This window comes from Scyliorhinus torazame, chromosome 2, assembly GCF_047496885.1.
Source record: "Scyliorhinus torazame isolate Kashiwa2021f chromosome 2, sScyTor2.1, whole genome shotgun sequence".
In the NCBI taxonomy this organism is placed as follows: Eukaryota; Metazoa; Chordata; class Chondrichthyes; order Carcharhiniformes; family Scyliorhinidae; genus Scyliorhinus; species Scyliorhinus torazame.
The window spans coordinates 886,932-902,940 of NC_092708.1; positions in this window are offsets into that span (position 1 = coordinate 886,932).

Below are 16,009 nucleotides of genomic sequence, written 5' to 3' on the forward strand. Positions count from 1 at the left end.
GGCTCCGGCTCCGCTCCGCCTGGGCTCTCTCTCTCTGAGCCGCTCCAATCTGTATTTTGATGATGAAATGTTTCAGTGTCTGGGCTGCGGGCTCGGTCCCTGCCTCCCCTCGGCCTCAGCCCCTCTCCCCCGGCCCCATTCACTCAACACCCAGGCTGCCCATCATTCAGCACCGACACCGCGGACAGCTCCCGCCTCCTTAAAGCGGCCCCTCTCCCCCTGCCGCATCCACAATTATAAATTTTATTAAAGCACCAATGTCCCACTTCTCATTTAAATTTCCCTGCAATTAACTGTCAGCAGTCCCTTTGGATCAGGAACAGCTCCACTCCCAGCCCCACCCCTCTCAATTCACTCTGTATCTAACCCCGTGCTGTACCTGTCCTGGGAGTGTTTGATGGGGACAGTGTAGAGGGAGCTTTACTCTGTATCTAACCCCGTGCTGTACCTGTCCTGGGAGTGTTTGATGGGGACAGTGTAGAGGGAGCTTTACTCTGTATCTAACCCTGTGCTGTACCTGTCCTGGGAGTGTTTGATGGGGACAGTGTAGAGGGAGCATTACTCTGTATCGAACCCCGTGCTGTACCTGTCCTGGGAATGTTTGATGGGGACAGTGCAGAGGGAGCTTTACTCTGTATCTAACCCCGTGCTGTACCTGTCCTGGGAGTGTTTGATGGGGACAGTGTAGAGGGAGCTTTACTCTGTATCTAACCCTGTGCTGTACCTGTCCTGGGAGTGTTTGATGGGGACAGTGTAGAGGGAGCATTACTCTGTATCGAACCCCGTGCTGTACCTGTCCAGGCGTGTTTGATGGGGACAGTGTGGAGGGAGCTTTACTCTGTATCTAACCCCGTGCTGTACCTGTCCTGGGAGTGTTTGAAGGTGGACAGTGTAGAGAGAGCTTTACTCTGTATCTAACCCCGTGCAGTACCTGTCCTGGAGTGTTTGATGGGGACAGTGTTGAGGGGTCTTTACTCTGTATCTAACCCCGTGCTGTACTTGTCCTGGGAGTGTTTGATGGGGACAGTGTAGAGGGAGCTTTACTCTGTATCTAACCCCGTGCTGTCCCTGTCCTGGGAGTGTTTGATGGGGACAGTGTAGAGGGAGCTTTACTCTGTATCTAACCCCGTGCTGTACCTGTCCTGGGAGTGTTTGATGGGGACAGTGTAGAGAGAGCTTTACTCTGTATCTAACCCCGTGCAGTACCTGTCCTGGAGTGTTTGATGGGGACAGTGTTGAGGGGTCTTTACTCTGTATCTAACCCCGTGCTGTACTTGTCCTGGGAGTGTTTGATGGGGACAGTGTAGAGGGAGCTTTACTCTGTATCTAACCCCGTGCTGTCCCTGTCCTGGGAGCGTTTGATGGGGACAGTGTAGAGGGAGCTTTACTCTGTATCTAACCCCGTGCTGTAGCTGTCCTGGGAGTGTTTGATGGGGACAGTGTAGAGGGAGCTTTACTCTGTATCTAACCCCATGCTGTACCTGTCCTGGAGTGTTTGATGGGGACAGTGTTGAGGGAGCTTTACTCTGTATCTAACCCTGTGCTGTACCTGTCCTGTGAGTGTTTGATGGGAAGTGTAGAGGGAGCTTTACTCTGTATCTAACCCTGTGCTGTACCTGTCCTGGAGTGTTTGATGGGGACAGTGTTGAGGGAGCTTTACTCTGTATCTAACCCCGTGCTGTACCTGTCCTGGGAGTGTTTGATGGGGACAGTGTCGAGGGAGCTTTACTCTGTATCTAACCCCGTGCTGTACCTGTCCTGGGAATGTTTGATGGGGACAGTGTCGAGGGAGCTTTACTCTGTATCTAACCCCGTGCTGTACCTGTCCTGGGAGTGTTTGATGGGGACAGTGTCGAGGGAGCTTTACTCTGTATCTAACCCCGTGCTGTACCTGTCCTGGGAGTGTTTGATGGGGACAGTGTAGAGGAAGCTTTACTCTGTATCTAACCCCGTGCTGTACCTGCCCTGGGAGTGTTTGAGGTGACAGTGTAGAGGGAGCTTTACTCTGTATCTAACCCCATGCTGTACCTGTCCTGGAGTGTTTGATGGGGACAGTGTTGAGGGAGCTTTACTCTGTATCTAACCCTGTGCTGTACCTGTCCTGTGAGTGTTTGATGGGAAGTGTAGAGGGAGCTTTACTCTGTATCTAACCCTGTGCTGTACCTGTCCTGGAGTGTTTGATGGGGACAGTGTTGAGGGAGCTTTACTCTGTATCTAACCCCGTGCTGTACCTGTCCTGGGAGTGTTTGATGGGGACAGTGTCGAGGGAGCTTTACTCTGTATCTAACCCCGTGCTGTACCTGTCCTGGGAATGTTTGATGGGGACAGTGTCGAGGGAGCTTTACTCTGTATCTAACCCCGTGCTGTACCTGTCCTGGGAGTGTTTGATGGGGACAGTGTCGAGGGAGCTTTACTCTGTATCTAACCCCGTGCTGTACCTGTCCTGGGAGTGTTTGATGGGGACAGTGTAGAGGAAGCTTTACTCTGTATCTAACCCCGTGCTGTACCTGCCCTGGAGTGTTTGATGGGGACAGTGTCGAGGGAGCTTTACTCTGTATCTAACTCCGTGCTGTACCTGTCCTGGGAGTGTTTGATGGGGACAGTGTAGAGGGATGGCATCAGTGTTTTATTTATTCCCCTCTTCTGTAATTTAAGTTTTTTTACAGAGAGTAGTGGGTGGCTGGAACTTGCTGCTGGAGGACGTGGTGGAAGCAGGGACGATAGTGACATTTAAGCGGTATCTTGACAAATACATGAATAGAATGGGAATAGAGGGATAAGGACTGTAGAAGATTTTACTTTAGACGGGCAGCATGGTCGACACGGGCTTGGAGGGCTGAAGGGCCTGTTCCTGTGCTGTACTTTTCTTTGTTCTTTGTTAATTGCACCATACTTGTTTCATTATCTGATCTGATTTTAGGATTCTGTGCTCCTTAGATTCTGCAACTATTTGTGTGATCTCAAAGTTTGGTAATTCTCTAATCATACGGTTGACAGTCTAATATTTGACTTATTGGTTTTGCAATTCTCTCATTTAGTGATTCAACAATTCTGTGATTGTAGTTCCACGATTTTCTGTGAATCCCTGATTCTGTGATTTGATGAGTTGGTTGTTCTGCAAATACTTGGATTTTTTTGTCTCAATGATTGTGTTGGATGATTTTCTGGTGATATTACCTCCAATTCCGTGATACTTTTTTTCCAATTCTGTGATTCTTCACTTCTTCAATTCTACCATTTCATAATAAGTGATTTCTTAATTGTATGTTTTCTGATTCTAACAGTTCACAGCTTTGTGATTTGCTGATGTTATGTTTCTTTCATATTCATAATGGGTGGCATGGTAGCACAGTGGTTAGCACTGTTGCTTCACAGCTCCAGGGTCCCAGGTTCAATTCCCAGCTTGGATCACTGTCTGTGCGGAGCCTGCATGTTTCCTCCGGGCGCTCCGGTTTCCTCCCACAAGTTCCAAAAGACGTGCTTGTTAGGTGAATTGGACATTCTGAATTCTCCCAGTGTACCTGAACAGGCGCCGGAATGTGGTGACTAGGGACTTTTCACAGTAACTTCATTGCAGTGTTAATGTAAGCCTACTTGTGACAATGATAAAGATTATCATTAGGATTTGTTTTTTTCTATTGATAGTTATCTATTTTGTTAATCGATCTGCAGTGGCTGCACCTGATCACAGTCCACTCTTTAATTGTTATTCTCCATGGATCAGAAATGGTTGAAAGGAGATTTGCTGGACATATTGAGGATTTTGAAGGGGTTTGATGGGGTAAACAAGGAAGAAAAGTTTCCAATGATAGGAGGGTTTGTTACTTGAGGAAACACAGTGAAGGTAATTGGTAAAATGTTTTTTTACCCAGTGAGTTGTAATCTAGCCTTCACTGCCTGGAAGGGCGGTGGAAACAAATACAATCTTTTCCTGAAGGCAATGACCAGCTCTTTAGTTTTACTGGCATTGAGGGATAGATTGTTGTCGCTGCACCACTCCACTAGGTTCTCTAACTCCCTCCTGTATTCTGACTCATCGTTGTTTGAGATCCGACCCACTACAATCGTGTCGTCAGCAAACTTGTAGAGTGAGTTTGAACCAAATTTTGCCACGCAGTCGTGTATATTTCGGGAGTACGGTCGGGGGCTAAGTACGCAGCCTTGTGGGGCCCCGATATTGAGGACTATTGTGGAGGTGTTGTTGTTTATTCTTACTGATAGTGGTCGATGGGTCAGAAAGCCGAGGATCCAGTTGCAGAGTGAGGAGCCAAGTCCTTGGTTTTGGAGCTTTGACATGTATTTGGCTGGGATTATGGTGTTGAAGGCGGAGCAGTAGTCAATGAATAGAAGTCTGATGTAGGAGTCCTTGTTGTCGAGATGCTCTAGGTATGAGTGTAGGGCCAGCGAGATTGTGTCCGCTGTGGACTGGTCGTGGTGGTATATAAATTGCAGTGGATCTAGGCATTCTGGGAGTATGGAGTTGATGCCCAGTCGATTTCAGCGGGTGCGGTGCGCAAGTGATTTCTGGGAGGTAAGTTTATCCTTTAAAAACACTTACCTTCACAGGAAGAGGCCAGTCGATTTCAGCGGGAGCGGTGCGCAAGTGATTTCTGGGAGGTAAGTTTATCCTTTAAAAACACTAACCTTCACAGGAACAGGCCAGTCGATTTCAGCGGGAGCGGTGCGCGAGTGATTTCTGGGAGGTAAGTTTATCCTTCAAAAACACTTATCTTCACAGGAACAGGCCAGTCGATTTCAGGGGGTGCGGTGCGCAAGTGATTTCTGGGAGGTAAGTTTATCCTTTAAAAACACTTACCTTCACAGGAACAGGCCAGTCGATTTCAGCGGGAGCGGTGCGCAAGTGATTTCTGGGAGGTAAGTTTATCCTTTTAAAAAAACACTTCTTTTCTGTTTTATTTTTTTCGACCCGCGGACTTCTGGGAAGCCCCCCCCCCCAACCAATAAATTCTGGTGGAGAGGAAACCCAAGACACTACACGTGTAGTGTCTCCCACCCGCCTTCCTCCTCTAACCTAATAATAAGACCCATTGTGCAGGTCAAGGTTCGGAGGTGGAGGAGCAGTCTCTGTCAGGGAGAGAACCTGAGAACATCTAAGACACTCAGAAGATAAGAAGGTAAGTAAGTGATTTCTACTCATTTTTACTTTTATACCTTTTTCAAATTGTGTGTGTCGGGGGCAAACTGAAGTGACATCACAGAAAAGCTGTGGCCTGAGTGGCTAGTTGGGAATCTACACTAAATTTAAAAATTAAGCATTGGTAACTAATTAAACATAATTACTTAATTATAATTTAGAGGGGTATCTAAGCCAGAGATCGGAGAGTACTATATTTAGCTTTCGCATTTCTATTAGAAATCTAGTGCTAGGAAACAGATAGTTAACTAACTTTGAAATTTAAAAAAATATATATTTTAACAAAACATTTTTTTTTTTTAATTTAAATTTTAATTAATTGACGCAATGTCAGTTAGAGGCGTGCAGTGCTCTGACTGTGAGACGTGGCAGGTCCAGGAGGCTTCCAGCGTCCCGGATGGCTTCATCTGCAGAAAGTGCACCCAACTGGAGCTCCTCACAGACCGCATGGTTCGGTTGGAGCAGCAATTGGGATGCACTTAGGAGCATGCAGGTGGCGGAAAGCGTCATAGATCGCAGTTATGTAAATGTGGTCACACCCAAGGTGCAGGCAGAGAAATGGGTGACCACCAGAAAGGGCAGGCAGTCAGTGCAGGAATCCCCTGTGGTTGTCCCCCTCTCGAACAGGTTGGATACTGTCGGGGGGGATAGCCTATCAGGGGAAAACAGCAGCAGCCAGAGCAGTGGCACCACGGCTGGCTCTGATGTTCAGAAGGGAGGGTCAAAGCGCAGAAGAGCAATAGTAATAGGGGACTCTATAGTCAGGGGCACAGATAGGCGCTTCTGTGGACGTGAAAGAGACTCCAGGATGGTATGTTGCCTCCCTGGTGCCAGGGTCCAGGATGTCTCCGAACGGGTAGAGGGCATCCTGAAGGGGGAGGGCAAACAGGCAGAGGTCGTTGTACATATTGGTACTAACGACATAGGCAGGAAGGGGCATGAGGTCCTGCAGCAGGAGTTCAGGGAGCTAGGCAGAAAGTTAAAAGACAGGACCTCTAGGGCTGTAATCTCGGGATTACTCCCTGTGTCACGTGCCAGTGAGGCTAGAAATAGGAAGATAGAGCAGCTAAACACGTGGCTAAACAGCTGGTGTAGGAGGGAGGGTTTCCGTTATCTGGACCACTGGGAGCTCTTCCGGGGCAGGTGTGACCTATATAAGGATGGGTTGCATCTAAACCGGAGAGGCATAGATATCCTGGCCGCGAGGTTTGCTAGTGTCACACGGTTTAAACTGGTATGGCAGGGGGTGGGCATGGGAGCAATAGGTCAGAAGGTGAGAGCGTTGAGGGAGAACTAGGGAATAGGGACAGTGGGGCTCTGAGGCAGAGCAGACAGGGAGAAGTTGCTGAACACAGCGGGTCTGGTGGCCTGAAGTGCATATGTTTTAATACAAGAAGTATTACGGGTAAGGCAGATTAACTTAGAGCTTGGATTAGTACTTGGAACTATGATGTTGTTGCCATTACAGAGACCTGGTTGAGGGAAGGGCAGGATTGGCAGCTAAACGTTCCAGGATTTAGATGTTTCAGACGGGATAGAGGGGGATGTAAAAGGCGAGGCAGAGTTGCGCTACTGGTTCGGGAGAATATCACAGCTATACTGCGGGAGGACACCTCAGAGGGCAGTGAGGCTATATGGGTAGAGATCAGGAATAAGAAGGATGCAGTCACAATGTTGGGGGTTTACTACAGGCCTCCCAACAGCCAGCGGGAGATAGAGGAGCAGATAGGTAGACAGATTTTGGAAAAGAGTAAAAACAACAGGGTTGTGGTGATGGGAGACTTCAACTTCCCCAATATTGACTGGGACTCTCTTAGTGCCAGGGGCTTAGACGGGGCGGAGTTTGTAAGGAGCATCCAGGAGGGCTTCTTAAAACAATATGTAGACAGTCCAACTAGGGAAGGGGAGGTACTGGACCTGGTATTGGGGAATGAGCCCGGCCAGGTGGTAGATGTTTCAGTAGGGGAGCATTTCGGTAACAGTGACCACAATTCAGTAAGTTTTAAAGTACTGGTGGACAAGGATAAGAGTGGTCCTAGGATGAATGTGCTAAATTGGGGGAAGGCTAATTATAACAATATTAGGCGGGAACTGAAGAACATAGATTGGGGGCGGATGTTTGAGGGCAAATCAACATCTGACATGTGGGAGGCTTTCAAGTGTCAGTTGAAAGGAATTCAGGACCGGCATGTTCCTGTGAGGAAGAAGGATAAATACGGCAATTTTCGGGAACCTTGGATAACGAGAGATATTGTGGGCCTCGTCAAAAGGAAAAAGGAGGCATTTGTCAGGGCTAAAAGGCTGGGAACAGACAAAGCCTGCGTGGAATATAAGGAAAGTAGGAAGGAATTTAAGCAAGGAGTCAGGAGGGCTAGAAGGGGTCACAAAAAGTCATTGGCAAATAGGGTTAAGGAAAATCCCAAGGCTTTTTACACGTACATAAAAAGCAAGAGGGTAGCCAGGGAAAGGGTTGGCGACTGAAGGATAGGCAAGGGAATCTATGTGTGGAGCCAGAGGAAATGGGCGAGGTACTAAATGAACACTTTGCATCAGTATTCACCAAAGAGAAGAAATTGGTAGATGTTGAGTCTGGAGAAGGGTGTGTAGATAGCCTGGGTCACATTGAGATCCAAAAAGACGAGGTGTTGGGTGTCTTAAAAATATTAAGGTAGATAAGTCCCCAGGGCCTGATGGGATCTACCCCAGAATACTGAAGGAGGCTGGAGAGGAAATTGCTGAGGCCTTGACAGAAATCGTTGGATCCTCACTGTCTTCAGGGGATGTCCCGGAGGACTGGAGAATAGCCAATGTTGTTACTCTGTTTAAGAAGGGTAGCAAGGATAATCCAGGGAACTACAGGCCGGTGAGCCTTACTTCAGTGGTAGGGAAATTACTGGAGAGAATTCTTCGAGACAGGATCTACTCCCATTTGGAAGCAAATGGAAGTATTAGTGTGAGGCAGCACGGTTTTGTGAAGGGGAGGTCGTGTCTCACTAACTTGATAGAGTTTTTCGAGGAGGTCACTAAGATGATTGATGCAGGTAGGGCAGTGGATGTTTTCTATATGGACTTCAGTAAGGCCTTTGACAAGGTCCCTCATGGTAGACTAGTACAAAAGGTGAAGTCACACGGGATCAGGGGTGAGCTGGCAAGGTGGATACAGAACTGGCTAGGTCATAGAAGGCAGAGAGTAGCAATGGAAGGATGCTTTTCTAATTGGAGGGCTGTGACCAGTGGTGTTCCACAGGGATCAGTGCTGGGACCTTTGCTCTTTGTAGTATATATAAATGATTTGGAGGAAAATGTAACTGGTCTGATTAGTAAGTTTGCAGACGACACAAAGGTTGGTGGAATTGCGGAGAGCGATGAGGATTGTCAGAGGATACAGCAGGATTTAGATTGTTTGGAGACTTGGGCGGAGAGATGGCAGATGGAGTTTAATCCGGACAAATGTGAGGTAATGCATTTTGGAAGGTTTAATGCAGGTAGGAAATATACAGTGAATGGTAGAACCCTCAAGAGTATTGAAAGTCAAAGAGATCTAGGAGTACAGGTCCACAGGTCACTGAAAGGGGCAACACAGGTGGAGAAGGTAGTCAAGAAGGCATACGGCATGCTTGCCTTCATTGGCTGGGGCATTGAGTATAAGAATTGGCAAGTCATGTTGCAGCTATATAGAACGTTAGTTAGGCCACACTTGAGGAGTATAGTGTTCAATTCTGGTCGCCACACTACCAGAAGGATGTGGAGGCTTTAGATAGGGTGCAGAAGAGATTTACCAGAATGTTGCCTGGTATGGAGGGCATTAGCTATGAGGAGCGGTTGAATAAACTCGGTTTGTTCTCACTGGAACGAAAGAGGTTGAGGGGCGACCTGATAGAGGTATACAAAATTATGAGGGGAATAGACAGAGTGGATAGTCAGAGGCTTTTCCCCAGGGTAGAGGGGTCAATTACTAGGGGGCATAGGTTTAAGGTGAGAGGGGCAAGGTTTAGAGTAGATGTACGAGGCAAGTTTTTTACGCAGAGGGTAGTGGGTGCCTGGAACTCGCTACCGGAGGAGGTGGTGGAAGCAGGGACGATAGTGACATTTAAGGGGCATCTTGACAAATACATGAATAGGATGGGAATAGAGGGATACGGACCCAGGAAGTGTAGAAGATTGTAGTTTAATCGGGCAGCATGGTCGGCACGGGCTTGGAGGGCCGAAGGGACTGTTCCTGTGCTGTACATTTCTTTGTTCTTTGTTTGTTCTTGATGACCAACCTTTTGAAGCACTTCATGATAGATGTCAAGACCATCAGATGGGAGTCACTAAGGCACATTGCCTGCCTGGCTCTTCTTTGGGGGCTGTTTAGCACAGGGCTAAATCACTGGCTTTGAAAGCAGACCAAGACCAGCAGCGCAGTTCGATTCCCATAACAGCCTCCCCGAACAGGCGCCGGAATGTGGCGACTAGTGGCTTTTTACAGTAACTTCATTTGAAGCCTACTTGTGACAAGAAGCGATTTTCATTTCATTTCATTTCATATGGTGGTGGTCTTTTGAAGCAGGTGGGAACCTCGGAGCGGAGTAGGCAGAGGTTTAAGATATTCACGAACACATCTGCCAGTTGGTCCACGCAGGATCTGAGTGCACGATCAGGGACTCCATCAGGACCCGCCGCTTTCTGGGATTTCACTTTCAAGACGGCCGATCTGACTTCGGAAGCTGTGACGGTAGGTATGGGTGTGTTATGGGCTGCTGGGGCAGTTGACAACAGTTTCATGGTTTCCTGCTTGAACCAAGCATAGACTGCATTGAGTTAATTGGGGAGAGGTGCGCAGCTGCTGGAGATTCTACTCAGCTTCGCTTTGTAGCCCGTTACGTTGGTTATGCCTTAGAACATAGAACATAGAACAATACAGCGCAGTACAGGCCCTTCGGCCCACGATGTTGCACCGAAACAAAAGCCATCTAACCTACACTATGCCATTATCATCCATATGTTTATCCAATGAACTTTTAAATGCCCTCAATGTTGGCGAGTTCACTACTGTAGCAGGTAGGGCATTCCACGGCCTCACTACCCTTTGCGTAAAGAACCTACCTCTGACCTCTGTCCTATATCTATTACCCCTCAGTTTAAAGTTATGTCCCCTCGTGCCAGCCATTTCCATCCGCGGGAGAAGGCTCTCACTGTCCACCCTATCCAACCCCCTGATCATTGTGTATGCCTCTATTAAGTCTCCTCTTAACCTTCTTCTCTCCAACGAAAACAACCTCAAGTCCATCAGCCTTTCCTCATAAGATTTTCCCTCCATACCAGGCAACATCCTGGTAAATCTCCTCTGCACCCGCTCCAAAGCCTCCACGTCCTTCCTATAATGCGGTGACCAGAACTGTACGCAATACTCCAAATGCGGCCGTACCAGAGTTCTGTACAGCTGCAACATGACCTCCCGACTCCGGAACTCAATCCCTCTACCAATAAAGGCCAACACTCCATAGGCCTTATTCACAACCCTATCAACCTGGGTGGCAACTTTCAGGGATCTATGTACATGGACACCTAGATCCCTCTGCTCATCCACACTTTCTAGAACTTTACCATTAGCCAAATATTCCGCATTCCTGTTATTCCTTCCAAAGTGAATCACCTCACACTTCTCTACATTAAACTCCATTTGCCACCTCTCAGCCCAGCTCTGCAGCTTATCTATATCCCCCTGTAACCTGCTACATCCTTCCACACTATCGACAACACCACCGACTTTAGTATCGTCTGCAAATTTATTCACCCACCCTTCTGCGCCTTCCTCTAGGTCATTGATAAAAATGACAAACAGCAACGGCCCCAGAACAGATCCTTGTGGTACTCCACTTGTGACTGTGCTCCATTCTGAACATTTCCCATCAACCACCACCCTCTGTCTTCTTTCAGCTAGCCAATTTCTGATCCACATCTCTAAATCACCCTCAATCCCAAGCCTCCGTATTTTCTGCAATAGCCTACCGTGGGGAACCTTATCAAACGCTTTGCTGAAATCCATATACACCACATCAACTGCTCTACCCTCGTCTACCTGTTCAGTCACCTTCTCAAAGAACTCAATAAGGTTTGTGAGGCATGACCTACCCTTCACAAAGCCATGCTGACTATCCCTGATCATATTATTCCTATCTAGATGATTATAAATCTTGTCTCTTATAATCCCCTCCAAGACTTTACCCACTACAGACGTGAGTCTCACCGGTCTATAGTTGCCGGGGTTGTCTCTGCTCCCCTTTTTGAACAAAGGGACCACATTTGCTGTCCTCTAGTCCTCTGGCACTATTCCTGTAGCCAATGATGACATAAAAATCAAAGCCAAAGGTCCAGCAATCTCTTCCCTGGCCTCCCAGAGAATCCTAGGATAAATCCCATCAGGTCCCGGGGACTTATCTATTTTCAGCCTGTCCAGAATTGCCAACACCTCTTCCCTACGTACCTCAATGCCATCTATTCTATTAGCCTGGGGCTCAGCATTCTCCTCCACAACATTATCTTTTTCCTGAGTGAATACTGATGAAAAATATTCATTTAGTATCTCGCCTATCTCTTCAGACTCCACACACAATTTCCCATCCCTGTCCTTGACTGGTCCTACTCTTTCCCTAGTCATTCGCTTATTCCTGACATACCTATAGAAAGCTTTTGGGTTTTCCTTGATCCTTCCTGCCAAATACTTCTCATGTCCCCTCCTTGCTCGTCTTAGCTCTCTCTTTAGATCCTTCCTCGCTACCTTGTAACTATCCATCGCCCCAACCGAAACTTCACACTTCATCTTCACATAGGCCTCCTTCTTCCTCTTAACAAGAGATTCCACTTCCTTGGTAAACCACGGTTCCCTCGCTCGACGCCTTCCTCCCTGTCTGACCGGTACATACTTATCAAGAACACGCAGTAGCTGATCCTTGAACAAGCCCCACATATCCAGTGTGCCCAACACTTGCAGCCTACTTCTCCACCTTATCCCCCCCAAGTCACGTCTAATGGCATCATAATTGCCCTTCCCCCAGCTATAACTCTTGCCCTGCGGTGTATACTTATCCCTTTCCATCATTAACGTAAACGTCACCGAATTGTGGTCACTGTCCCCAAAGTGCTCTCCTACCTCCAAATCCAACACCTGGCCTGGTTCATTACCCAAAACCAAATCCAACGTGGCCTCGCCTCTTGTTGGCCTGTCAACATATTGTTTCAGGAAACCCTCCTGCACACACTGTACAAAAAACGACCCATCTATTGTACTCGAACTATATCTTTTCCAGTCAATATTTGGAAAGTTAAAGTCTCCCATAATAACTACCCTGTTACTTTCGCTCTTATCCAGAATCATCTTCGCCATCCTTTCCTCTACATCCCTAGAACTATTAGGAGGCCTATAAAAAACTCCCAACAGGGTGACCTCTCCTTTCCTGTTTCTAACTTCAGCCCATACTACCTCGGAAGAAGAGTCCCTATCTAGCATCCCCTCCGCCACCGTAATACTGCTCTTGACTAGCAGCGCCACACCTCCCCCTCTTTTGCCTCCTTCTCGGAGCTTACTAAAACACCTAAACCCCGGAACCTGCAACATCTATTCCTGTTCCTGCTCTATCCATGTCTCCGAAATGGCCACAACATCGAAGTCCCAGGTACCAACCCATGCTGCCAGTTCCCCTACCTTGTTTCGTATACTCCTGGCATTGAAGTAGACACACTTCAAACCACCTACCTGAACACTGGCCCCCTCAAATCTGTGCTCCTGACCTCTATACTCTCATTCTCCCTTACCCTAAAACTACAATCCAGGTTCCCATGCCCCTGCTGCATTAGTTTAAACCCCCCCAAAGAGCACTAACAAATCTCCCCCCCAGGTAATTTGTGCCCCTCAGGTTCAGATGTAGACCATCCTGTCTGTAGAGGTCCCACCTTCCCCAGAAAGAGCCCCAGTTATCCAGAAATCTGAATCCCTCCCGCCTGCACCATCCCTGTAGCCACGTGTTTAAATGCTCTCTCTCCCTATTCCTCATCTCACTATCACGTGGCACGGGCAACAACCCAGAGATAACAACTCTGTTTGTTCTAGTTCTGAGCTTCCATCCTAGCTCCCTGAAAGCCTGCCTGACATCCTTGTCCCCTTTCCTACCTATGTCGTTAGTGCCAATGTGGACCACGACTTGGGGCTGCTCCCCCTCCCCCTAAGGACCCGGAAAACACGAACCGAGACATCACGTACCCTTGCACCTGGGAGGCAACATACCAAACGTGAGTCTCTCACGCTCCCACAAAATCTCCTATCTGTGCCCCTGACTATAGAGTCCCCAATTACTAATGCTCTGCTCCTCTCCCCCCTTCCCTTCTGAGCAACAGGGACAGACTCCGTGCCAGAGGCCCGTACCCCATGGCTTACCCCTGGTAAGTCGTCCCCCCCACAAGTATCAAAAGCGGTATACTTGTTTCTCAGGGGAACGACCGCAGGGGATCCCTGCACTGACTGCTTTTTCCCAGTCCCTCTTACAGTTACCCACCTATCTCCAATCTTTGGTGTAACTAATTCCATGAAGCTGCTATCTATGCCTGTCCCTGCAAAGACAAGTGCTTTTAAAGGTTGACTTACCTCCCAGCAACCTCCTTCCGCAATGCTCCCGCTGAAACTGACTCACCAGCTGTTCTCACGCCGAAATCGACTGGCCTGCCCCTGCAAAGACAAGTGCTTTTAAAGGTTGACTTACCTCCCAGCAACCTCCTTCCGCAATGCTCCCGCTGAAACTGACTCACCAGCTGTTCTCACGCCAAAATCGACTGGCCTGTCCCTGCAAAGACAAGTGCTTTTAAAGGTTGACTTACCTCCCAGCAACCTCCTTCCGCAATGCTCCCGCTGAAACTGACTCACCAGCTGTTCTCACGCCGAAATCAACTGGCCTGTCCCTGCAAAGACAAGTGCTTTTAAAGGTTGACTTACCTCCCAGCAACCTCCTTCCGCAATGCTCCCGCTGAAACTGACTCACCAGCTGTTCTCACGCCGAAATCGACTGGCCTTGCCACAACCGATGTCTAGGGAAAGATGGGTGAAGAGGGATATGGGCCAAATGCGGGCTAGTGGGACTAGCTTAGTTATAAAAACTGGGCGGCAAGAACAAGCTGGGCCAATGGGTCTGGTGCATGCTCTAAACCTCTGATTCTATTCTAACTTATGAATTTATTAATAACGTGCCATAATACTTTTCCTGGAACAATGCCCTTTGAAGTTGGGGAGCGGAGGGATGAGGGACCCAGGAGAGTTGGAAGCATGGTTAGGATTGAAGATCACTCACCTGCTCTGAACCCTGGAAACAGATGCGACACTGGGGAGATCTACATCCACTGCTGCTGCTGCTGACAGACATCCTGTCCTCGCACTTCCTGCGGTAAAATTCCTCCGGTGAGGGGCTCACCATGGACATGGGCTGTTCATGGCCATTGTATTCCTGCTCCTGAGGGTACTTTTCCCCTGCCCAGGCACCGAATGCCCGCCACTTGCTGCCTTTGCCAGCCGGAGGCACTGTGTTGTTGTTGGACGGGACCCCGTTGTTGATCGGCCGGGAGATTTGGTCATAATGCATCACAGGAGATGGAGGAGGGGGGCGCCGGAGTAAAAAAACCTGTAGGTCACTGAACAACATGCGGCAGCGGCACTTGAGCCGGACTTGGCGCAACATCTGTGAATTGTGAGCCAACAATGTGCCCTGAGCGACGGAACCAATGACTGGCCAGGGTCTCTAAGACAGACTGGACCGAGCCCGGGGTCCCTGAGACCAAGTCCGGGGTCCCGGAGACTGAGCCGGGGTCCCTGGTACAGAGTCCGGGGACCCTGAGACTGAGCCCGGGGTCCCTGAGACTGAGCCGGGGTCCCTGAGAGTGAGCCCGGGGTCCCTGAGAGTGAGGGAACTAATTAAACATAATAACTTAATTATAATTTAGAGGATATCTAAGCCAGAGATCGGAGGATATTATAGTTAGCTATCGCATTTCTATTAGAAATCTAGTGCTAGGAAACAGATAGTTGACAGTAACTTTGTAATTTAAAAAAAAAAAGTATTTATAAAAAAAAAAGACTAATTTTAATTAATTGACGCAATGTCAGTTAGAGGGGTGCTGTGCTCTGACTGTGAGATGTGGCAGGTCCGGGAGGCTTCCAGCGTCCTGGATGGCTTCATCTGCAGAAAGTGCACCCAACTGCAGCTCCTCACAGACCGCATGGTTCGGTTGGAGCAGCAATTGGATGCACTTAGGAGCATGCAGGTGGCGGAAAGCGTCATAGATCGCAGTTATGTAAGTGTGGTCACACCCAAGGTGCAGGCAGAGAAATGGGTGACCACCAGAAAGGGCAGGCAGTCAGTGCAGGAATCCCCTGTGGTTGTCCCCCTCTCGAACAGATATACCCCTTTGGATACTGTCGGGGGGATAGCCTATCAGGGGAAAACAGCAGCAGCCAGAGCAGTGGCACCACGGCTGGCTCTGATGTTCAGAAGGGAGGGTCAAAGCGCAGAAGAGTAATAGTTATAGGGGACTCTATAGTCAGGGGCACAGATAGGCGCTTCTGTGGACGTGAAAGAGACTCCAGGATGGTATGTTGCCTCCCTGGTGCCAGGGTCCAGGATGTCTCCGAACGGGCAGAGGGAATCCTGAAGGGGGAGGGCAAACAGGTAGAGGTCGTTGTACATATTGGTACTAACGACATAGGCAGGAAGAGGCATGAGGTCCTGCAGCAGGAGTTCAGGGAGCTAGGCAGAAAGTTAAAAGACAGGACCTCGAGGGTTGTAATCTCGGGATTACTCCCTGTGCCACGTGCCAGTGAGGCTAGAAATA